The sequence below is a fragment of the Cupressus sempervirens genome, chromosome 5 (genome assembly GCF_028749045.1).
Source record: "Cupressus sempervirens isolate cs-2001-9-10 chromosome 5, ASM2874904v1, whole genome shotgun sequence".
Classification (NCBI taxonomy): Eukaryota; Viridiplantae; Streptophyta; class Pinopsida; order Cupressales; family Cupressaceae; genus Cupressus; species Cupressus sempervirens.
Window position 1 is genome coordinate 753,218,792 of NC_143122.1, and position 19,767 is coordinate 753,238,558.

Here is a 19,767-nt window from a genome sequence, read left to right on the forward strand (position 1 = left end):
GTTACTACTTTAGGACCACCTATCGAACAATTAATGTCAGAACCATATTCAAGTGGACATGTTCCATAGGTTCCTTCATTTGGTCCATGTATATTTCCTATGCATTAGCCTAGAATTCTTGGACAATAACAACATTTTTCACAATTAGTAGGTCCTCAAGCATTTTGAGGTGTTGTGTTTTAGCCACCAATAAAATCTTCATACATGGATGGTCAACAAACTAGAGTACTACGATCTTATCCAATAGAAGTACCTCCTATAGGAAGTATCCAAGGATTGATTGAGGAGCTTCAATAACTCTCAATGAGCTCTTATTCCTAGAGCAGTAGAGGCAAGACTTGATTCTATTTCACTTCCATGACCTCTAAGTAAAGCAGACATGTATGTAACATCATCAAGTTTAGGTTTCATTTCAAATTTCCATCCAAGGTATCTTCATTTTAAAACTCATGCATTACCAAATTCCTAGTCATTGATGACTTAGTGGCATTTTCCTCTAGGCATTGTGGTTCATCCACTTGATGAACCACTAGATGGGGAAGATATACCTATTGTTAATTTTGGACCATCTAGAATTTTAAGGTGCAAAAGATGTCAAACTTACATTAATCCATATATTACATTCATAGATAGTGGTAGTCAGTAGAGGTGTAATATTTGCACATTACTGAATGAAGTTTCTAGAGATTACTTTGAGTCATTGGATATGAATGGAAGACAACAAGATACTGATACATATCCTGAATTTACACATGGTATTGTTGAATTTGTTGTACCAACTAAATATATGGTATGGCTGCCAATGTCTCCATTGTATTTCGCCTCATTGACATTTAAATATCAAAAGTTAGAAGTGGGATGATTTAGGTGGTAGAAGAAACTATAAAATCCTATTTGGATAAGCTCCCTAGTTTTCGCCAAACACAGATTGGATTTCTTACATTTGACAATGCTTTTCACTTTTATAACCTAAAGTCTTCATTAGCACAACCTCAAATGATGCTTGTGGCAGATATGGATGACCCCTTTGTCCCCTTTCCTAATGATCTACTTGTCAACTTTTTTGGGTCTCAACATGTAGTAGAAGCTCTTCTTGATAGTCTTCCATCATTGTTTGTAGAGAATATCAATGTTGAGTCTGCTTTTGGACCTTCATTGAAAGAAATTTTCATGGTTATGAGACAACTTGGAGGGAAGCTACTTATCTTTCAGATCAACTTACCTTCTATTGGGGTTGGAAATCTAAAGTTGTGGGGTGATGATCCATGCATATATGACACTAATAAAGAGCACACAATTCGCAATATAGAGGACCCATTTTATAAGCAGATGGTTGTAGATCTCACAAAATAAAGTTGGGGTGAATCTATATGAATTTAACAATAAATATATAGATATAGCTTCATTAGGTACTCTAGGAAAATATAAATGGGACACATGTACTATTACCCATCATTTAATGCCACTCTTTATAATAAAAAGTTCATGTATGAACTTGCTAAAGACTTGAATAGAGAGACTGCATGGGAAGTTGTCATGTGCATATAGTGTGGAAAAGGCATATAATTTACAACATACCATGGACATTTTATGTTGAGGTCCTCAGATTTTCTTCCACTTCCGACTATTGATTTTCATAAAGCTTTTTCAATGTAGTTATCATTAGAGGAAACTTTATTTACAACCCATGCAGTCTATTTTCAAGTTGCTCTTTTGTATCCTTGTTTAGGAATAGTGGAGAAGAATGAAATACATGTAGTGCTACACTTCAAATTAATTAGAAAAAAATATGAGTTGTCTTTTCATGTATTAAGTAATGTAATATGATATTATCTCGGTTGTGCTATGGAAAATCCATGTTATTAAACAGAGGAGATGAAGGTTCCTTATATAGATTTACAAAAGTGATGTTTCTAAATTGGTAAAAAAAAAAGCCTGAAAAAGGGGACCAAAATAAAGAAACTCAAGTCACCAAGGTAGACAATAGGATAGTAGAAGTAGTTGTAGGACAATACATATGCCCTTTTTAATGCCATTGTATTTGAGGATCCTTCACCCTTATGTGGAACATGATATAGAAGCAAATAATAGAAGAATGCCCTTGTACATAAGTTGGAAAACTATTTCTAGCTTATTTTATGGTTGTAGGCATGTTTGATGATTCCAAAATAACTAATGGTGATAAGGAATCTAGACCTTCTACAATCACTTAGATAAATCATGTTCTCAATCAAAAAAGTAGCTTGGTTGATCTTGTCATCATTGAATTCATATACATGTTTTTGAGTCTTCTTTATTTTCAAGTCAATCTAATCCCATCTTCTAGAATCTATTCTCATATGCCTTGTACTATTAGGTAGATTAATTGAAGAGTTTAAGTCTAGAATAGAGAAACTAATGAAGAATTACCAATATGATGAGAAAACAACACCTTTAGGAGTATATTCAAGTACTTTAGTTTAATAATTTTCTCTTCATTTCATAATAGTTTCTTTTGATGTTGATTAAAAATATATACATCCAGAATACTAGATATGTATTACAAGATTATTTTAAATAGTATTTTTTGAATTTTGTTAATAGATATTTAGGGTGCAACAAAGGAAATCCAAATGCTTCTTCCAAGTAAAATTTACTATGCAATCCTTTAATTAGCATATGTTTCAAACAAGGGGTGTGGATGTGTTTACAATGGGCATAAGGGATGTCTAAAATTGATATTAAATATGTTTTTATACTTCATTAAGTTTAGTTGGTCAGCTCTATAGCTAAATCTTTACATCATGTATTAAACAAAGTTTTCTTGGGTATTGGCATAAACAAGTCATTTCTTAATTTAAATAACATTAAATTAAGTCCTCAAACATTCTTCTATACTGAAACTTATGATCATATACTAACACTCTTTACATTGATTTTTGTAGCATTGTGATTTTGAAGGCCTTGTATTCAGGCTTTGGAGTATTTGTAGGAGATATTATAGATACAATTGATCAGGTCAGATTTTATGTTTCCTAGAACTAATTATTTTATCCAAGCATGAAGCTAGGGTGTTCATGTACTAGGTCCTCTGCCCTATGACAACTCTATCATGTTTATTGGATCCCCTAATAGTTACTAGATCTCTTCCCCTAAAGATCTTTTAGTGACCAAGAATGGTTTATAAAGGTTCTACCAAGTCTCAATGCATATCTAAATATGGGGGACATGTCATGAGCTTTCAACTCGAACATGTTTATAGCAAGCCCAGTAAAATAGAAAATCAAGATGGATGGTTTATGAGAAAACTATAGCTTCATGTGATCTAGCCCGAGCTTTGAGAATACATAAAGTTCATAGATGGCATATCAAAAATTAAAAAAAAGTATATAGGTTTAAACTAACATGGGACACCCTCCTAGAACATTTTTCCAATCCCTGAAAAAACCATTCTAACTGATTAGCCAAAAGCCTTTTCCTCTATGTAGCTATTAGATGAAAATACCATAATAAAGAAATCAAGTATACATAAACTCTGATATTAATAAGATATAATAAGGAAGCATCTAAATATCCTACAAGAAAATATGGTATATACTATCATAGTGACATGGTGTGATGATTTTGATATTGTTGTTCTTGAAACCTGTAGTAGTATTATTGACTAATAAGTAGGAGATAATTTCCATAGCAAGTCAAATTATGATATTTCTATCAGGATTTAACTGTGTGATTTTGAGTCAAACTCATTGAACCATATTTCATGAGTAGTGATTCAACATGAATCCATCTCTCATGAGAATAAATGGAACACTTAGAACTTATTGGATCTAGGTGATGCTCACAGGGGTGAAGCACCGACATTTCTTGGGAGGTCACCCATCCTAGTACTACTCCAACCTAAGTGCACATAACTACGAAGTATTGTTGATTTTTTAAATGGAAATAAGGCCCCATTTGTGACCCCACTAATTGGTAACTTTTACATCAAAATCATTTACACTTTTACCCCTTTTGAAAAGCATGCTCACAGGCAATCATGCCAACTAAGTTTTTCCAATTATGTTTACTCTTTCCAACATTTCATCCCATTCAAATAGATGAAATAAAGAAAAATTGGAAAGAACATGATATTATTTTTCCAATATTTGAAACAAATATGCTTAAGTCCAATCAATATGAGAAAATTTGGAAATTCAAATAAATTTACAACTCCAGCTTGTTGTAGTTCTACTGATGGTCTTTATATATGATATAACTCTGGAAGGCCTTAACAAATTATAGAATACTCAAGATATGTTATATAAATCTAGAAGGCCTTAGCCAATTATATTACCCCAAATATGTAGTCACACATATTGTCTCAGTAAACAGTTTCTCAGAAAATCCACTAAACCCAAGTCAAAATCAGTCTAAGTCCACATAGTTGTCGATGTGCATGAGGTGTTTGAGGCCTAAATTCATCCATGTCCATCCCACTCCCAATTTTGTGGCCCATCCTAACATTGTAGAATGGAATATAGGCCTAATATTTCACCAGTTATGTCCATTGACATGCCCAAGGGTCAGAGTACACACAACCTTACTTTTACACTTTTTCCCTTTTCTTCACTCATAAATTTTTTTGTCATCAAATTCCATGATAATTTACCACAAAACATTTTAATGCGGAACTTGTAAAAAAATTCTCCCATAGTTAAGTAGCCAAGTGGTAGAAAAAAACCATAGATCTCATTTTCCATAAATCTCCTCAGAGAATATGACAATACTTTATGTGTACATAATCCAAGCTATTCAAGATGAGATTGATATCTTGTCACTCTCAATTATACCTATCAGGCCACTTGTTGGGGTTGCAACCTTCATCAACCCATTATGCATGGCATTGTTATCTACTATAAAAGTTGGTATATTTTTTGTTCAAGATGTAGGATACATGGGACCATATTCAAAGAGCATTTTGTCTTTCAGTCCATGTACATTCATAGTGGGAGCTACTACCCATGATCATAGTTATAATAATTTTAATAACAAAGTTTATATATTCCTCCAAATAGGTTGCACACCTAGGAAATTAAAAATACACATAAAATAACCAATTGTAAGATTGATGCAAGCAAAGTTCCTCTTACTCTAGAAGTATTTACAACCCTTAATAAGTAAACCTCCATGGCTACATGCAAATAAAATACAAGTGAATCTTACATGGTTACGGTATGTTTTAGTGTCTTCCATTTTTCAAAGAGATAGATGGATGTCCCTACCCTATTCTCAAGCTCCCAATTTTCCATGGGATGGGAGCACATTGACAAATGTTGTGGAATCTATCTTTTCACCTACCAATTGTATTTTATTTAAACCTTGAAATTATTTTTCATCAAAGAAATTTTGTGCATATGCTGAAATCATAGTATTTCATGAGAGCACATTTCTTTGAGCCATTTTTTCAAACAATTTATGATCCTTTTTTATGCTTCCACATTTAGAATACATGTATAAAGGACACTTACAACTACAATATTTGAGCCAATTTTGATATTGCTTTTATGAATATCCCTACCATTCTCCAAAGCTCTAGTTTTAGCACAACTTGGGTGTAACTTAGAAAAAGTTCTAGAGTTGGGCTTTGGGCCCATTATTTTCATTTGGTTAAATGTCTCCATGGATTTTTTAGGAAACCTATTATGTCCATATCTTGCAATTATAGCATTCCATGAGATCACATTATTTCGAGACATTTATTTTGAAATCAATGAATCATCATCAAGATTAGCACTCTTTGCATATCCTGCAATCATCACATTTTAGGAGAATATGTCTCTTTGAAATATATTGTCAAAAAATTGATGAGCCTTTTGTATGTTGTCACATCTTGCATACATTTCTATCACAAAATTTGTAACTAAGACATTTAAATAAAATCCTCTTTCAATTATGATTTTATGAATGGCTACACCCTATCTTAGATTTACAAATTTAGTGCAAGCTAGGAAGATGCTAACAAAGGTTGTGGATCTGGGTTTGCGACTACCAAATGCATATGCTTAAAAGTTTGCAATACCTTTTTCAAAAAACTCATTTTGTGCATATCCCATGATCATTAAATTTCATGAGACCTTGTTATTTTGAACCATTTCATTGAAAATTATTAAACTTTCATCAAGGACACCACTATATGCATATCCGACAGTCATTATGATTTGATGAATATCCATACCCTTTTTAAGATCTCCAATTTGGCATAGTCTAGGAGGGTGCTAGAAAAAAATTATATTGATTAGATTCAACTCCTATTAATCACATTTCATAAAATATCGTCAATGCTTGATGAAAAAAACCAAGTCTTCTATAAGCTGCAATAATGACATTCCATGAGAAGCAATCTCTTTCTTCCATGCTATCAAAGACTTTACTAGCATATACCAAACTTCCATGCTTGAAATACATGTTCACAAGCTTGTTTTGAAAATTTGTGGTCAGAAAATACAAATCCCCTATTGGGGATGAAAGAGTGTATTTATTTTCATTGTGAAAGCCCATTCTTCTCAATGGTGGTCTACAATAGTTGAATATATATAAAGATCTAAATACCAGTTATTGTCATCAAAATATGATAAGTTTTTAATGTGAAGATTTAGTATAACTTGTTTGTGTCATAGATAACTTCATTGTAGAGAATAAGCCTCTATATAACTTTCCTATAGAAAATTTTGGCCTTGTATGTGAACAAGTTTAACTGATGATCCCCTGTTGATGCCTTTTTGTGGTAAAACCAGTCTTTATGTTGTTATTAGTAAAGTAGTTCTTTTTCTTGATATGTGTAATCATATGAGCTTTTTCTCCTATGTCAAGCTATGATACCATATTTTGAGCTTCCTACTACTAATATATTTCCTTTTTTTAATACTGCTTTTTGCTAATATATTTCACTATATGCATTTCCTTATCTATCTATCTATACACACACATTCAAAACTACTAAATGTAACTCCAATTGTGGTAATCTTATTGTTGTGTTCATTAACTTTAAGCATCATTGATTAATTCAATTAGAAGTATCTACTTGTTAGAAGTTGTTAATAGCTTATGTTTCTAGCTAACGCTCAGTTTAACTAGATTATCAATCCTTGGGAGAAGTTCTCTTTCAAAAGAGCCTTTTTTGGTCCTCATATTAATGATTTAAAAAAACCTTTGAACAAATTGATTGGGAATTAAAATTTATTATTGACTAAACATAATTTGTATAGTTAGGAATGATGAATTTAGTAATTTTTAATAAATAACCCTTGTGGAATATTTTATTCATAACTATGCACTATGCCAAATTGTGTCTATTCAATCCAAAACAATTAAGTTACCTATTGTTATTCATTGACAATAGTTTCTAGGTTTTTACCAATTTTAAATTAATTATGTGGACACTAGGAACAGCACAACTTTTGGGGAAATTATTAAAGTTTTTTGAAACATTAACCAAATTCATGAAGAAGGTTAAAATAGAAAGATTTTAAAAATTAATGATCATTGTTCTCACATAGTGATAGAATTAATTTAAGAGGATAAAGTTTATCAGGGACTAAATTTTAACAAATTTTTCATGTATTATATATCTTGAATTTATGCAAAAACCTTCCTTGCAGGTTCCATAACTTGGTGAGAGATATTTTTATTACAAGAACATCTGCTTAAGATAATTATTGGTCATATTTTATAGGACATAGATTATATAATGTGATTTTTTTTTTGTGATTGACCATGTTCCAAGAATATCATTATTATGTTTCCTGTTGGACGCTTCCTTCAAATTGAGCCTTGCTATTATCATGTGAGAGGATATTAGGAAAGGGGATGCAATAAATTTAAATGTTTTTTGGACAATTGTTTGAATCAAAACATTACTTGCATCATGTGTAGTTTTAGAAAATTTTATTAATACTAGTTTTGGCATTTTTAGTGCATTTGGAAGGTGATTACACTTCTAAATAAATTGTTCTTTACTTTGAGGGGATAAAATGGTTTATTATTTATTGATTAACTAATAGTATCTCACCATAACAATCCTTCGCACATAACTTTAGAACTATAATTGTTATTTCATAACATTTTTATAAGCATGTATTCAATAGCCAATAACTTCCATTCTAAAAATTATAATTGAAATCACTTTGATGAACATAAGGGAAAACTGGATATAAAAAATATACTCAAAGAGTAGAAAAATCTAACAATTAGTTTTCAAGATATGAACCCCATACCAAGACCATATTCAACTATCAAAAAATAAACTCAAAAAAATCTCATTATTTCTACAACAAGGACATCAGACATCTCTTATTTTCCAAATCCAAATTATATAAAACCAAATAAATATTTAAGATTCATTAGTCTACTATCAAAACTTATAGTTTCATGCTTTTTGAAGAGTCCAAAACAAAGTTATTAGTAAAACATTGCATATAGGTTTATTACCATAGTAACACAGGGACGCGTCCCCCCTCCCTTCTTGCCCCATGTCCTAGAGACTTCAACAAACCAAGGAATGGGGGACTTCATCCCCCCATCCCCAACATTGCCACCATATTCTGCCAACTACACCAAGGATGGGGGACATCCCAGTGTTAAATATTTGCAAATTCAACTATTTATGTTTAATGTTTGATCTTCCAATTCAATGCAATGTTCAAGTATTTACTCTTTTACATCTTTATATCTTATATTGAAATACATGTTTTCATAACTAGCATCTTAAGTACCATATGCACATATATACCCCCTCTCCTATAATTCATCATCATCCCCCCACCATCCCCCACCGTCCCCAAATTAAGGCCCCTTTGTCCCCCCATCTCAAAAACTTGTCCTCCCATTCTATCATCCCCCTGTCCCCCAAGGCAGTGTAACTATGTTTATTATAGAGGGCTTGTAAGAGCTTTTACAAAATGCTATGGATATTCTCCTATAATCAGTGATAATTATTTCAATTTATTTGCCAGTGACAAACCTATTTCAACTGACATGTGGTGAGAAGCAGTTATGTGGCTGCCCTACTATCACTATTTTCTAGTACAAAGTAAAAATTTTGGACGAGGATCAAATAGTTTGGAAATACTTTTCTTTGCTAGAATATGAGACAATTTTATTGGGCTCAGCCCTCATGAAAATTCCTTATGGCTAATTACGAACTTGTAATGTCCCTTGGTTAGCAATAAGGTATGAACAAACACTTGTCTTCATTTATCTATAATTTCTCCCCTATGAAAATTATTATCTTCCTTTTATGCATTGTTGGTGCTCATTAATTTTGTACATCAATTTTAGTCAAGTTTAGATGTTAATAAAACTGTCATGCCCAAACTACGAGGCAAAAACACAGACAATTTTTTTTTTTTTAATAATTAAAATTTACTAAATCGATATGTTTGTGATCATAGTTAAAGTAAAGGTTCTTTACATTTCATCTTAAGTTTATAATCTTGTGGAGGAATACATCATTGAGATTTGAACTCTCATTATTAATCTAATCTAGACGTTTGTTACGTTACTACAAAATTATACTTAATCTAAATTACTTTAATTAGAATCTAATTTTAACAATTACTAACCAATTCTCGATTAAAGCTAACAAAATAAAATTTAATTAAATATTTAGAAAACTAAGTAAAACATAAACTAACTTTACAAAAACAAGAAAGAAAATTTAAAACAACTTTAATAAAATACTTGCTAACTAATACTACTCTAAAAGATATCAACTAAATCTTATTAAATTTAAATTTAATTAAATAACAACTAACTAAATCTGATACCCACTAACTAAATATCAATCAATAATACATTTAAACTAGTTTAAAATCATATTAGTATAGAACTAAAGTTATAATAATTTAATTGATGATAGAACCTATAAATTAATATTAATTTAACATCATACTTAATTCATAACAAAACTAAACGTATCATTTTAAATTCTAGTACAATCACAAATCAAATACCACATTCAATTAACACTAAATTAAAACTATAATTGCAACTAAAATATATTACAATATATATATTTAAAAAAAATACTAACTAATTTAAAATCTAAACTATATTACATTTAATATTAAACTAACTTAATTTACAACTAACTTTAAAAAAAAAACTTTAAAATAACACAACTATTCTAACATGAACTTTTAACTAATTTTATTAACAATTAACAAAACAAAATAAATTACATAAACCTAAACTAACACACACCCAAAAACTAACTTAAAACTTTAATTAAAAACATAAATTAAACAATATATATAAACAACTAATCTAACCCCCATACCCTAAGCTACCCCTACACCCCACCCTACATCCCCCCTACCCCTTCTCCATGGGCAGTGCTTCCCAAGGAGCACTTCCCAAGCGTTGTCCTTGGGACAACGCTCTGCCCCAAACAAGACCTATGCAAACCCCTAGATAGGTGGGCGACCAAACAATGGGAACAAGGATTTCTTTTAAAACATTTAATATGCTTCTTTTTCTTTTAAAACAAATTCACTCCCATACAAATCATGAAGTAAGTGCTCAGAAGTAAAGGAGAAGATGGGGGATGTGACATGGTGGTAGGGTGACATCACCCCCCCATGATGAAAATTGACTTTGCACAAACATTTTTTATAAAACCTTTTTAAAATATTCATTCCAAGGGTAACGCCCAAGGGGAGATGGTGACACATTTATGTCATAAAGTTTATTAGGTAAGTTTAGGATATTTAGTTATATATATATTTTTTTTTCATGGTTATATTATTATTGTTTTTAATTTTAAATGTAAATTTCAATAAAGCAAAATGGATCATGAGGGAATATTTTAGATTCTTTGTTACCAAAATGGTAACAATTCTTATCCCATACAAAAGACAAAGAGTTTTTACTCTCTTGAATCTTTTTTTTTTGACATATTTTTCTAAGTATAGGTTTCAAAGCAATGTATTTTTTTTTCAAGGGATTTTTTTTTTTTTATGGATTTAAAACATAGATTTAATCATTGTGACACAATAATACAAGACTAATTGATATCTTTAAACATCTTGAATTGGCTATCAACCATAACCATTTTTCTTTCCTCAACATAATTTTTGTTTCACATATAACATATAAGGAAAACTTGAAAATTTTGCTCAATTAAACCATCATCATATCATCCTTTTTTTTTAATGTGCATCCATCTAATTGAAGATTTCATGATTAAATCTCATGATAAACAAACATACTAAATCTCTATTTTTATTTGCAAACCTAATTCAAAGGCTCAGCCGGGAAAGAACCAGGAAGAAAACCTGGTTTCATTGCCATTAATACAAAGTTTGAAATACAAATTACATTGTATATCAATCCCAAATTACAAAAAATTAATTGAATTCTCTTCATGACCCTCATCAAGGGATTCATAACAATTTATGCAACACATTTCTAGAACCATGGAGGGAACAAAATTTGATTAGGTGACCACAAGCATGACCAAGAAACAAAACAAACATGCATATTCATACAAGGCTTTCACAATAGGATTCACAATGAATCAAAACTAGGGAAAGGTGGATTTTTTCAACAAGAGATGTCAGACACAACACCAATCCAGGTGCCTAATCGGGGCTATAAATCAAGAACTTTCATTCTTCCATTCTTACATGCCAAAACTCATACGTGGTTTGTGCTAATAGGTGGGGGCCCATAACACCCTACCCTCTCTCCCTCTTCTCATCCTGAGAAGAGACTCTACACTGTTGGAGTCCAACTAAAAGGACCTTTCCCGAAATTGGCCACTTTTTCCCTCTCCAAGGGTGAGTAATGCCAAAACACCCATGCAAGAAAATCTCAAAATTTGAACATAAACAAGAAAAGAAAACATTAAAAAAACAACATGGTTTTCAAATCTTACCAACATACCCACAATGATACAAGCATTCAAACATCAACAAGGTAGCATAAGCATGAGGCAAACATGAAAATCTGAACAAGGGAGATGAGAATTCCTACCTGCACCGAGAGGTAATGGCAAAAGAACAAGTTTGAGTAGAGCTTTTCCCTTCCTTGCCTCAATCTTCCAAGACTCCTCTCTAAATGTAGAGATTGGGTAACCACCTCAACTAGTCCAAGAAGGGCTTCTAAATAAGCCTCAAACTCAACCACCAAAGGGATCAATAACTTCTCCCACCCATATACAAATCTAGAAGCTCCTAACTCAACCCATACTATGGTTAACCACTAAGTGGAGGTGAGGTGAGACAACTCATGGTAGCCATAGTTAATTTTCGCACAAAGGCAAAAAGAGACTTTTTGAGTGACCTCAAAAGTTAAAAAAAGGGGCTTAGGGGTTGGAAACGACCCCTAACCCATACCCATACCCTTTGGGTATAATTATTTCATGTTTTAAAGCCTTAGGAATAGGTTTAGAGCCAAACAAAGGCTAGGAAATAATTAGGACCAACTAACAACTCTTGAAATGCAGATTAAGCACTAATCCAGATTAAGAGTGACTAAACTCGATTAAGAACCAAATTAGCAAACTGACACTAACTTAAACCAACTTAGGTCCAAAGGTTACACAACTAACCCAAATCAGCATGCTAAAGAGCATACAAATTCACGAATGTCAAGTGACACTAACAGAACATAGCTATGAACATTAACATTCACTGATCACAGAAAAAAAAAACATACATCTCACAGTTAAAATACTTGAATTACGAACAACAAGGTTTCCAAAACTAGCACATAGCGATTGGTTCTGTTCCTCTGTCGATTTCCTCGACTAAAATATCTACACACTCATTGCACACATCAGTAGTCCTAAAAATCACATGTACATATGTATATATATGTATTAGGAATCACATAAATTAAAACATCCATCTATAAAAAAATCAGGGTTCCTCTAATCCTATTCAATTCTTAACCATTTAAAATATCTTGAACCAAAATGTTAATCCTACCTTTTACTTAATTCATCAACATACATATACATAAAACATTAAATGATGGACATCAAATATCTAAAAATAACATCACACAACATGAAATAATATGATATGTTCAAGTATCTGATAATGTCTCGACATCTCGAGTCGTGAGTATCAAAATGATAAAGTAACAACTAAGGCTGCGAAGGGTCGGGGTGAGGCCTCACAAAAACATATACTAATGTAAGTTTAAAAAAATTAGCTTTTTGTGGTTGAGGTGAGTTTATTCAATGATTTCTCATTTAAAAGTATTCTAGATTTTCTTTTCTTTTCTTTATTTAGTCTATTTTTCTGTATTTATTAGGCTGAAGTGCACGTAAAGACTGTTTTTATTATGTTTTGAACATTTTAAATGAGTCTCGACCATCATTAAACAGCACATACTAATAGAAATATTAAGCTTGGAAATATAAGTCAATTTTAACTATTTAACACTTTTCCTCCCTCATCCTTGATGTTTTGTGTTGAGTTGTCATCTTGCACGATGGTTAATGAAAGGAATCCTTCCGAACTCCTCTTTTACAAAGCTAATCCAAGGATCAACTCCAAGGTTTCAAGTGATCTTGTCACCTACTAGAATTTGCTTAGTTGAAGATAAATGTGAATGCTCATGAGGAGGCCTTTGTTGGTTCTGAAATGATTTGGATAAGATGTAGACTCTACTCACACAAAAAGGAAATATATATTTTTTATTTTTTTGTTTTTATGATGAATGCAATCTAACAATGAAACTATATGAATTCCTAATTTAACCAAGGGGTTAGTAAAGCAAATAACGAAGATAAGGAAATGAGAAATTTAACTAAAAAACATGAAAAGTAAATCCTAATGGACATAAGCTATGGAAACAACACTTCTGTGAGTTATGCTTTCAAAAACATTGGTAGCTAACCAATGAAAATAGGAGGAGCACTTCCTTAAGTCCACTGATGCAATTATCAATGGGAATTTAGTATCCATAAGATACTTCACTTTTCATCAGATTGCAAAGCATGGAAAGTGTGCTTAGGTGAGACAAAAAGCTATGCAAGAACAATATGATGATCTCTTCTCGAACAAAGTACATCAATAGAATTTGTAGACTCATACCAAACACTAGAATTAAAAGATCGCACAACCAAAAAATAACACAACAAATTTTTTGGCTCAATTACATTCCATGAACATACATCCACAAAATACAACAGACTTAGGCAAGAATCACTACATTCCAAATGTGAGCACCGAAAGAATATATTATTGTAAAATAATGGCAGTGTGAAATACATATTACATTCCTGAATTTATAATAAATCTTCTCCTCAATTTTTCTTGAGAATGAGAGATATCTTTATGCAATCATATGCTTCTAAACTAATAAAACAAATCTATATATGTAAAAAATACGTATCTAACTAGTCCTAAGTAGGACTCCATTTATTTTTATATCATTAATTGGATGCATGAGCCTTTACATGCAATAAAACAAAGAAAGCATGAAAGAACAAGAAAGAGAAAGCCCTTAGATGATGTAGAAGTGACTAGAAGTGGAAAAAATAGAATCTCTATCTTCACTAGGCATCTATAGGAGTTAAACTATCATTAGAATGAGTTTTTGATGCATGGAAATATCTGAATTAAGAACTCGTAATTAACTATCGGCACACCTCTAAATTCTTCAAAATCTCTCAGAACACTACTCAAAAAAGCACACCTAGTGCATCTATACACCTTGCACACCTCGGAAGTAGGCTCCAAAAAATGCAAAATTTCACTAAGTGTCAAAATCAAAATTTTGGCTTCTAGGTTTTGTTCCCCTTTATACTAGAGCTATGTCTAGGTATTTGCCCTTGAATTTTTCAATGATCTCAGTGACTTGAGTCACATCTTTAAAATCTAAGGCTTCATATTTGTCCTACACTTTCTACCTATAGTCGCCCACCTTGATATGAATCTTAGCAAAATCTCCAAGTTTTAGATCTAGTTCTGGTAAAGCCTCTTATGTTCTAAATTTTTGCCTAATATCATCATCATTAGTAGTTTTCTAGAATTATTCTAAAATTTTTCTACTACAACTTCTCCCTCTATTAATTTCTCCTATGTATCATCTTCAAAAATTTCTAAACAAGCATCACTATAATGCTTCTCAGCTTTCAAAATTTACTCTTGGGCTTGATCCTTAAGCCTATGAATCTTTGCATGTAATGTCTCAATTACTTTATTACCATCCACAATCATTTCAATCCAATCATAAATCTTGTCTAAATCTTTGGTTGTATACACCTCCATTAGCATCTGATACCTTTATCCTTTGATAGACTACAATTCTTACAAGTCTTTCCCCCAGGTATGTACTTCATCCATTAGACCAAAATGTTGATTCAAAATGGCTACTAGCCTATCCACATTTTCCTACATGATGTGTAATAGCTTCAAATTTCCTTAAATGATCTATACACCTTTCTCTTCAAAAATTTCCCTCCATTTTTGACAAGCTCTTAAAAATGGATCCAGCTATACCACACCCTAATCCCTTCTCTCTATTTCTATATTCAAAGTCTCCTTTAGATGCTCAAGATCCAAGGGAGCAACAAATTATCTTTGATATCCCTTTAGGATCTTATTTGATCACCAAAGTGTTATCAATTCTACCCCATCTTGTTCTAAGCTCCTGAAAACCTCCTTCATTCTTGTTGTAACCATCACCATAGCGGTATCCAAGGTAGGTTTCCCAAGCATAACCTCCCTAATCTAATAGTCCCATGGATTCAATTCTTCAAGGTTTGAATGTGAAGGAGGGATAACCATGTGTGCAAATAAGTCCTTACTCTGATCACTCATGATGAAGGCTAATGCCTATGCATCTTTGGGGGTGATTCAAGCTTCCTCAGAACTTCAATTAATTCCATTCTATCCTCCTCTTTAGTGGTGAATTACTACTTCTTATTTCTTATTACTTCTTTCCTCAACCGCCTATGGATATGTTGTACTTGGGACTTATCCTATGAGGAGGAAGGAGTTTTCTTAGCTATACTCTTCCCTTTATCACTCCTTTATGGAGTCTTCTCTTTTTGTAAAATATTTGTACTAGGAGTCTTTATATCTGTAGAGTCCATAGTCATCACCTCAGTGTCTTGGGAAGTTTGTTGAGGTTGTTCACTTATCTGGCCTTCTTCTGACACTTCCTCAGTGGATACTTATTCTATCTCTTCCTCTTCTCCTGCTTGTACCTATTCTTCTTCATTATTTGGAGGAAGGGGAGTAACTAAACCTTTATCCACAAAAAATGAAACATGATGTTGTGATGATGGAATTATTTTAGGTCATTCTATCTAAGGTGGTAATCAACACCAATCTTCCTACTAAGGTTGATTAGTTGGAGTGTCTGCTATCTTGTCTCCAACCAATTTCTATCGACAGGCATGACATCAAATTCTATCATCTAAAAGACATATGTGCCTTCCACATCTTGCTCATCCATCCATTATTACATTTCATCTTCTGATGTTGTAGTCTGAATGGGTTGCTTAGGAATAGATGGAATCTATAGCTCTTATGAGATGACTCCTTCAATTCAAAGGTAAATTATCCTATTCATCCTCATCACCCTCTTCTTCTTCTTCTAGAATAGGTTTGAGGACTAATGGGAAGGGAATTACTTTCTTGATCACCTTTTGTCTCCTTTGTACTGGAGTCTTGATTTTTCTTCTCTTTTTAGGTGCGAATGGAGAGGCTTGTACCTATTGTTGAGGTATTTCTTGGACTTCCATTTCATATCCTCTTGCACTTGCTCAGTTGGTGTCACTTGAGGATTGTCTTGGGTCTTTGTGGCTTCAACATTTTCTAACCCTTGTAAATTTTCTTCTCTAGTTTGTGTAGGTGCCTAAATTTCTCCCTCTTCTGGCTCAACTTGTTGAGGAGAATTCCTCTTCCGTTTGCCTTTACTTTTTCCTTTTTGAGCTCGATAATACCCAACTAGTCTATCAAGTTGGTGTACTATTTCTAGTCTTACTGGTGACTGGGCTGACCTATGACTTTTTCTCCTTGACCTTAGTTGGGCAGGCCTGAGCACAAAAGACCACTATTTTAGGAATTGGATAAAGTTTGAAAGGTCTATTGATCCAATAATTTGTCAATTTGATGACATACCTTGCCCTGCAATTAATTTATGAGTCCTCTTATTTGTCAATCTTGGCATTCATGATAGGTCAAACACTAATCGTATCCCTATTGAACAAAAAATTGAGAAGATCCTTTGTATCTTTTTGCACAATCTTCAATGGAATCTTTATCTTCAAAGCCTTCTCTAGTAGATATAGAGTCATCCTACAATAATCCCTTATACGAACATCATAGTCATTTTTTACATTCATCTAGTGATCTCCAATGGCATCTTCATGCTAAAATGTTTTACCTGCTAGGTGTTGCACTCTCCCGATGTTATCAAAATAAGGCCGAGGAGAATTATACTCATCCAAGGGATATTGATCCCATTCACACTCAAAATATGGAATATCTTGCCTTTGATCCACCCTGAAAGGTCTTATAGTCATAGGTCACATCCAACACATTTTGTGTTGTTTTCTAACTCTATCATATGTAGACAAGAGTTGTTGAGATATCTCTAGGAGAATAAGTCTATCACTGGGATACCTGGGGAGCTTCTTAGGGTTGAGAGTTGTACCCACTACCATCAAATATGTAAATGTTCAGAATTAGATATAAAAAGCTCTAACTTTTGATATTTGTGTAGCTGGCGCCTCTACTAACATCCTCTTTGCATAATCCCCACTCTATTAATTTGATTATTATGAATATGAAAGCATCATTTACAATCCTGTATTCCTTGCTTTTCTCTGAAACCTTCTTCTTTACCAGCTAAGGATATACAATGTAAGGCCATGCAATTATATCCTCCATGTGACCCTTCTTATAGAGCCCTAGATAATCTGTCACCCTTGTGGCTATTAGGTACACCAAGTATGTTATCATGTAAAATTTTATGTTATTCTTCACTGCGACCAATTGCTCACCCAAGATCTCACTAATAATGGAGACCCAATCATGTGGTATCTTTTTTGTCTTGATGGTCTTGATAAAATGCACTATCCAAGTGTTCAAATGCCCTGATGCTAGAAAAACCATGACTCTACTCAATAGTATGATCAAATATCTAATGTCTTGCTTTATTTACCCTTCTGTTAGATTGACTTTTCCTACTTCTCATCCTAGAGGAGTCTTCTCAATGAGGTATGATGACTATATGATTTTAGAGGCTTCCCCTACATGTTCCCTATACCATCTCTCTATTTGGTGGTAGGTTAATCTGATAAATTGAGCCACCCCTGGTAGATGGAACACCTTCTCTATATTTTTAGGTTGAAGGTCCAAGACCATCTCTCTAGTTATGCTTTTCATAACTTTTTCTCCAAGAACATACTTCTCTGCTAGTGTCATGACCAATTCTAAGGACTAGACAAAAATTAGATGTGATGCTGCATTAACTAGTCTAGATGTGATCAGTGTGGAAACCATCTGATATCTTTCTATTGGTTTATTACATAGTTTTAGGAATGTGCCCAAATCTGTGTGACCTAGATTAGTGTCCTAGATTTTTGAGTACTCATCCTAAAATTGTGATTTCATTGGAAAACCCTAAAACTTGAATACCACTAGCTTTGGAACCATCTTCTTAGCAAGGAAGGATGAAAAAGACATAATCAAATCTACACAAAAAGAATGTGTATTAGTCCAAAGTTGAAGGAAAATTAATAAATTAAAATCCTAACATAGATGCAAATCGAAACCTCTGAAACTTAATTGTTAGAAACTCCTAAAAAATCTAGTTGCAATCTTAGAATGTAAAAAAAAAAATTTGTGCATCAGCCACACCTGATAGGTGCACCTATTGCACATCATTCCTTACATAAGTTCTTAAGATGGGTGCACAACAGTGCACCTCTTGGGGTGTGCTAATGTACACCCTCTATTTAACCTTGAGTGCAAAAATATGTCTAAGGTTTTTAGGTGCACAACAGCACACCTAATTAGGTGTGCTACTATGCACCTTAATGTGCATTTTATGTTTTGAATGTGCTTAAGGTTTTTTTTTTTTTTTTATAAAAGCTTTTAGTATTTTTTCAAAAGATAAGATGCACGGTAGTGCACCTAATTTTAGGTTTAATACTTTGTTTTTTCTTTCTAATGTGCAAGGTAAGTGAAGGTGCAATGTGCACCTAATGAGATATTGAGCTACGAGTCTAGAAGTTAGACAGAGAGAAGAAAAAGAAAGAGAAGACATAGAGGGGGGGTTCCCAAGTTTTATAGACCTAGGGACCCTAAGAACCTTTGCTACTACTCAAGTGCATAGGTGCATTGTTGCACATTTGTGCATCACCAAAGGGTGATATATCTCTCTCCTTTAGTTCCTTGGTGCACTAGCGCACCTCATTTTTTCTTGCAAAAAGGTATTTTCTCTCCGAAACTTGACTTTTGAGACTTGATTTCCAAGCTAGGACTACAATCTAATTGAGGACACTAAAAAAAAAGTTAGAAAAGACTCAAACTTCAAACTAGTGACCCAAAAAGACCAAAAAATAAAGTAAGGGGTCCCCTTTTCTAGTCAAAATGGGGTGTGCATTGTGAAACCACAACAAATAGCCTTGACAAAAGGAAGAAATGAAAAAGGATTTTCTTCATTAGAAAACATTCCTCTAACATGTGTCAAACACCAACTAAATCTCAAACATTCCAGTCATATTTCAAGTCACTTTATAGTCAAAAACCTCAAAATCTTGAATCTTTTCTTTTG

At 32.8% G+C, this 19,767-nt stretch overlaps 1 pseudogene; it reads left to right on the forward strand.

Moving 5' to 3' along the window:
• Positions 1–297: 297 nt before the first annotated feature.
• The window catches only part of LOC149558103 (protein transport protein SEC24 A-like), a 49,426-nt pseudogene continuing 29,956 nt past the window's right edge, over positions 298–19,767 (forward strand).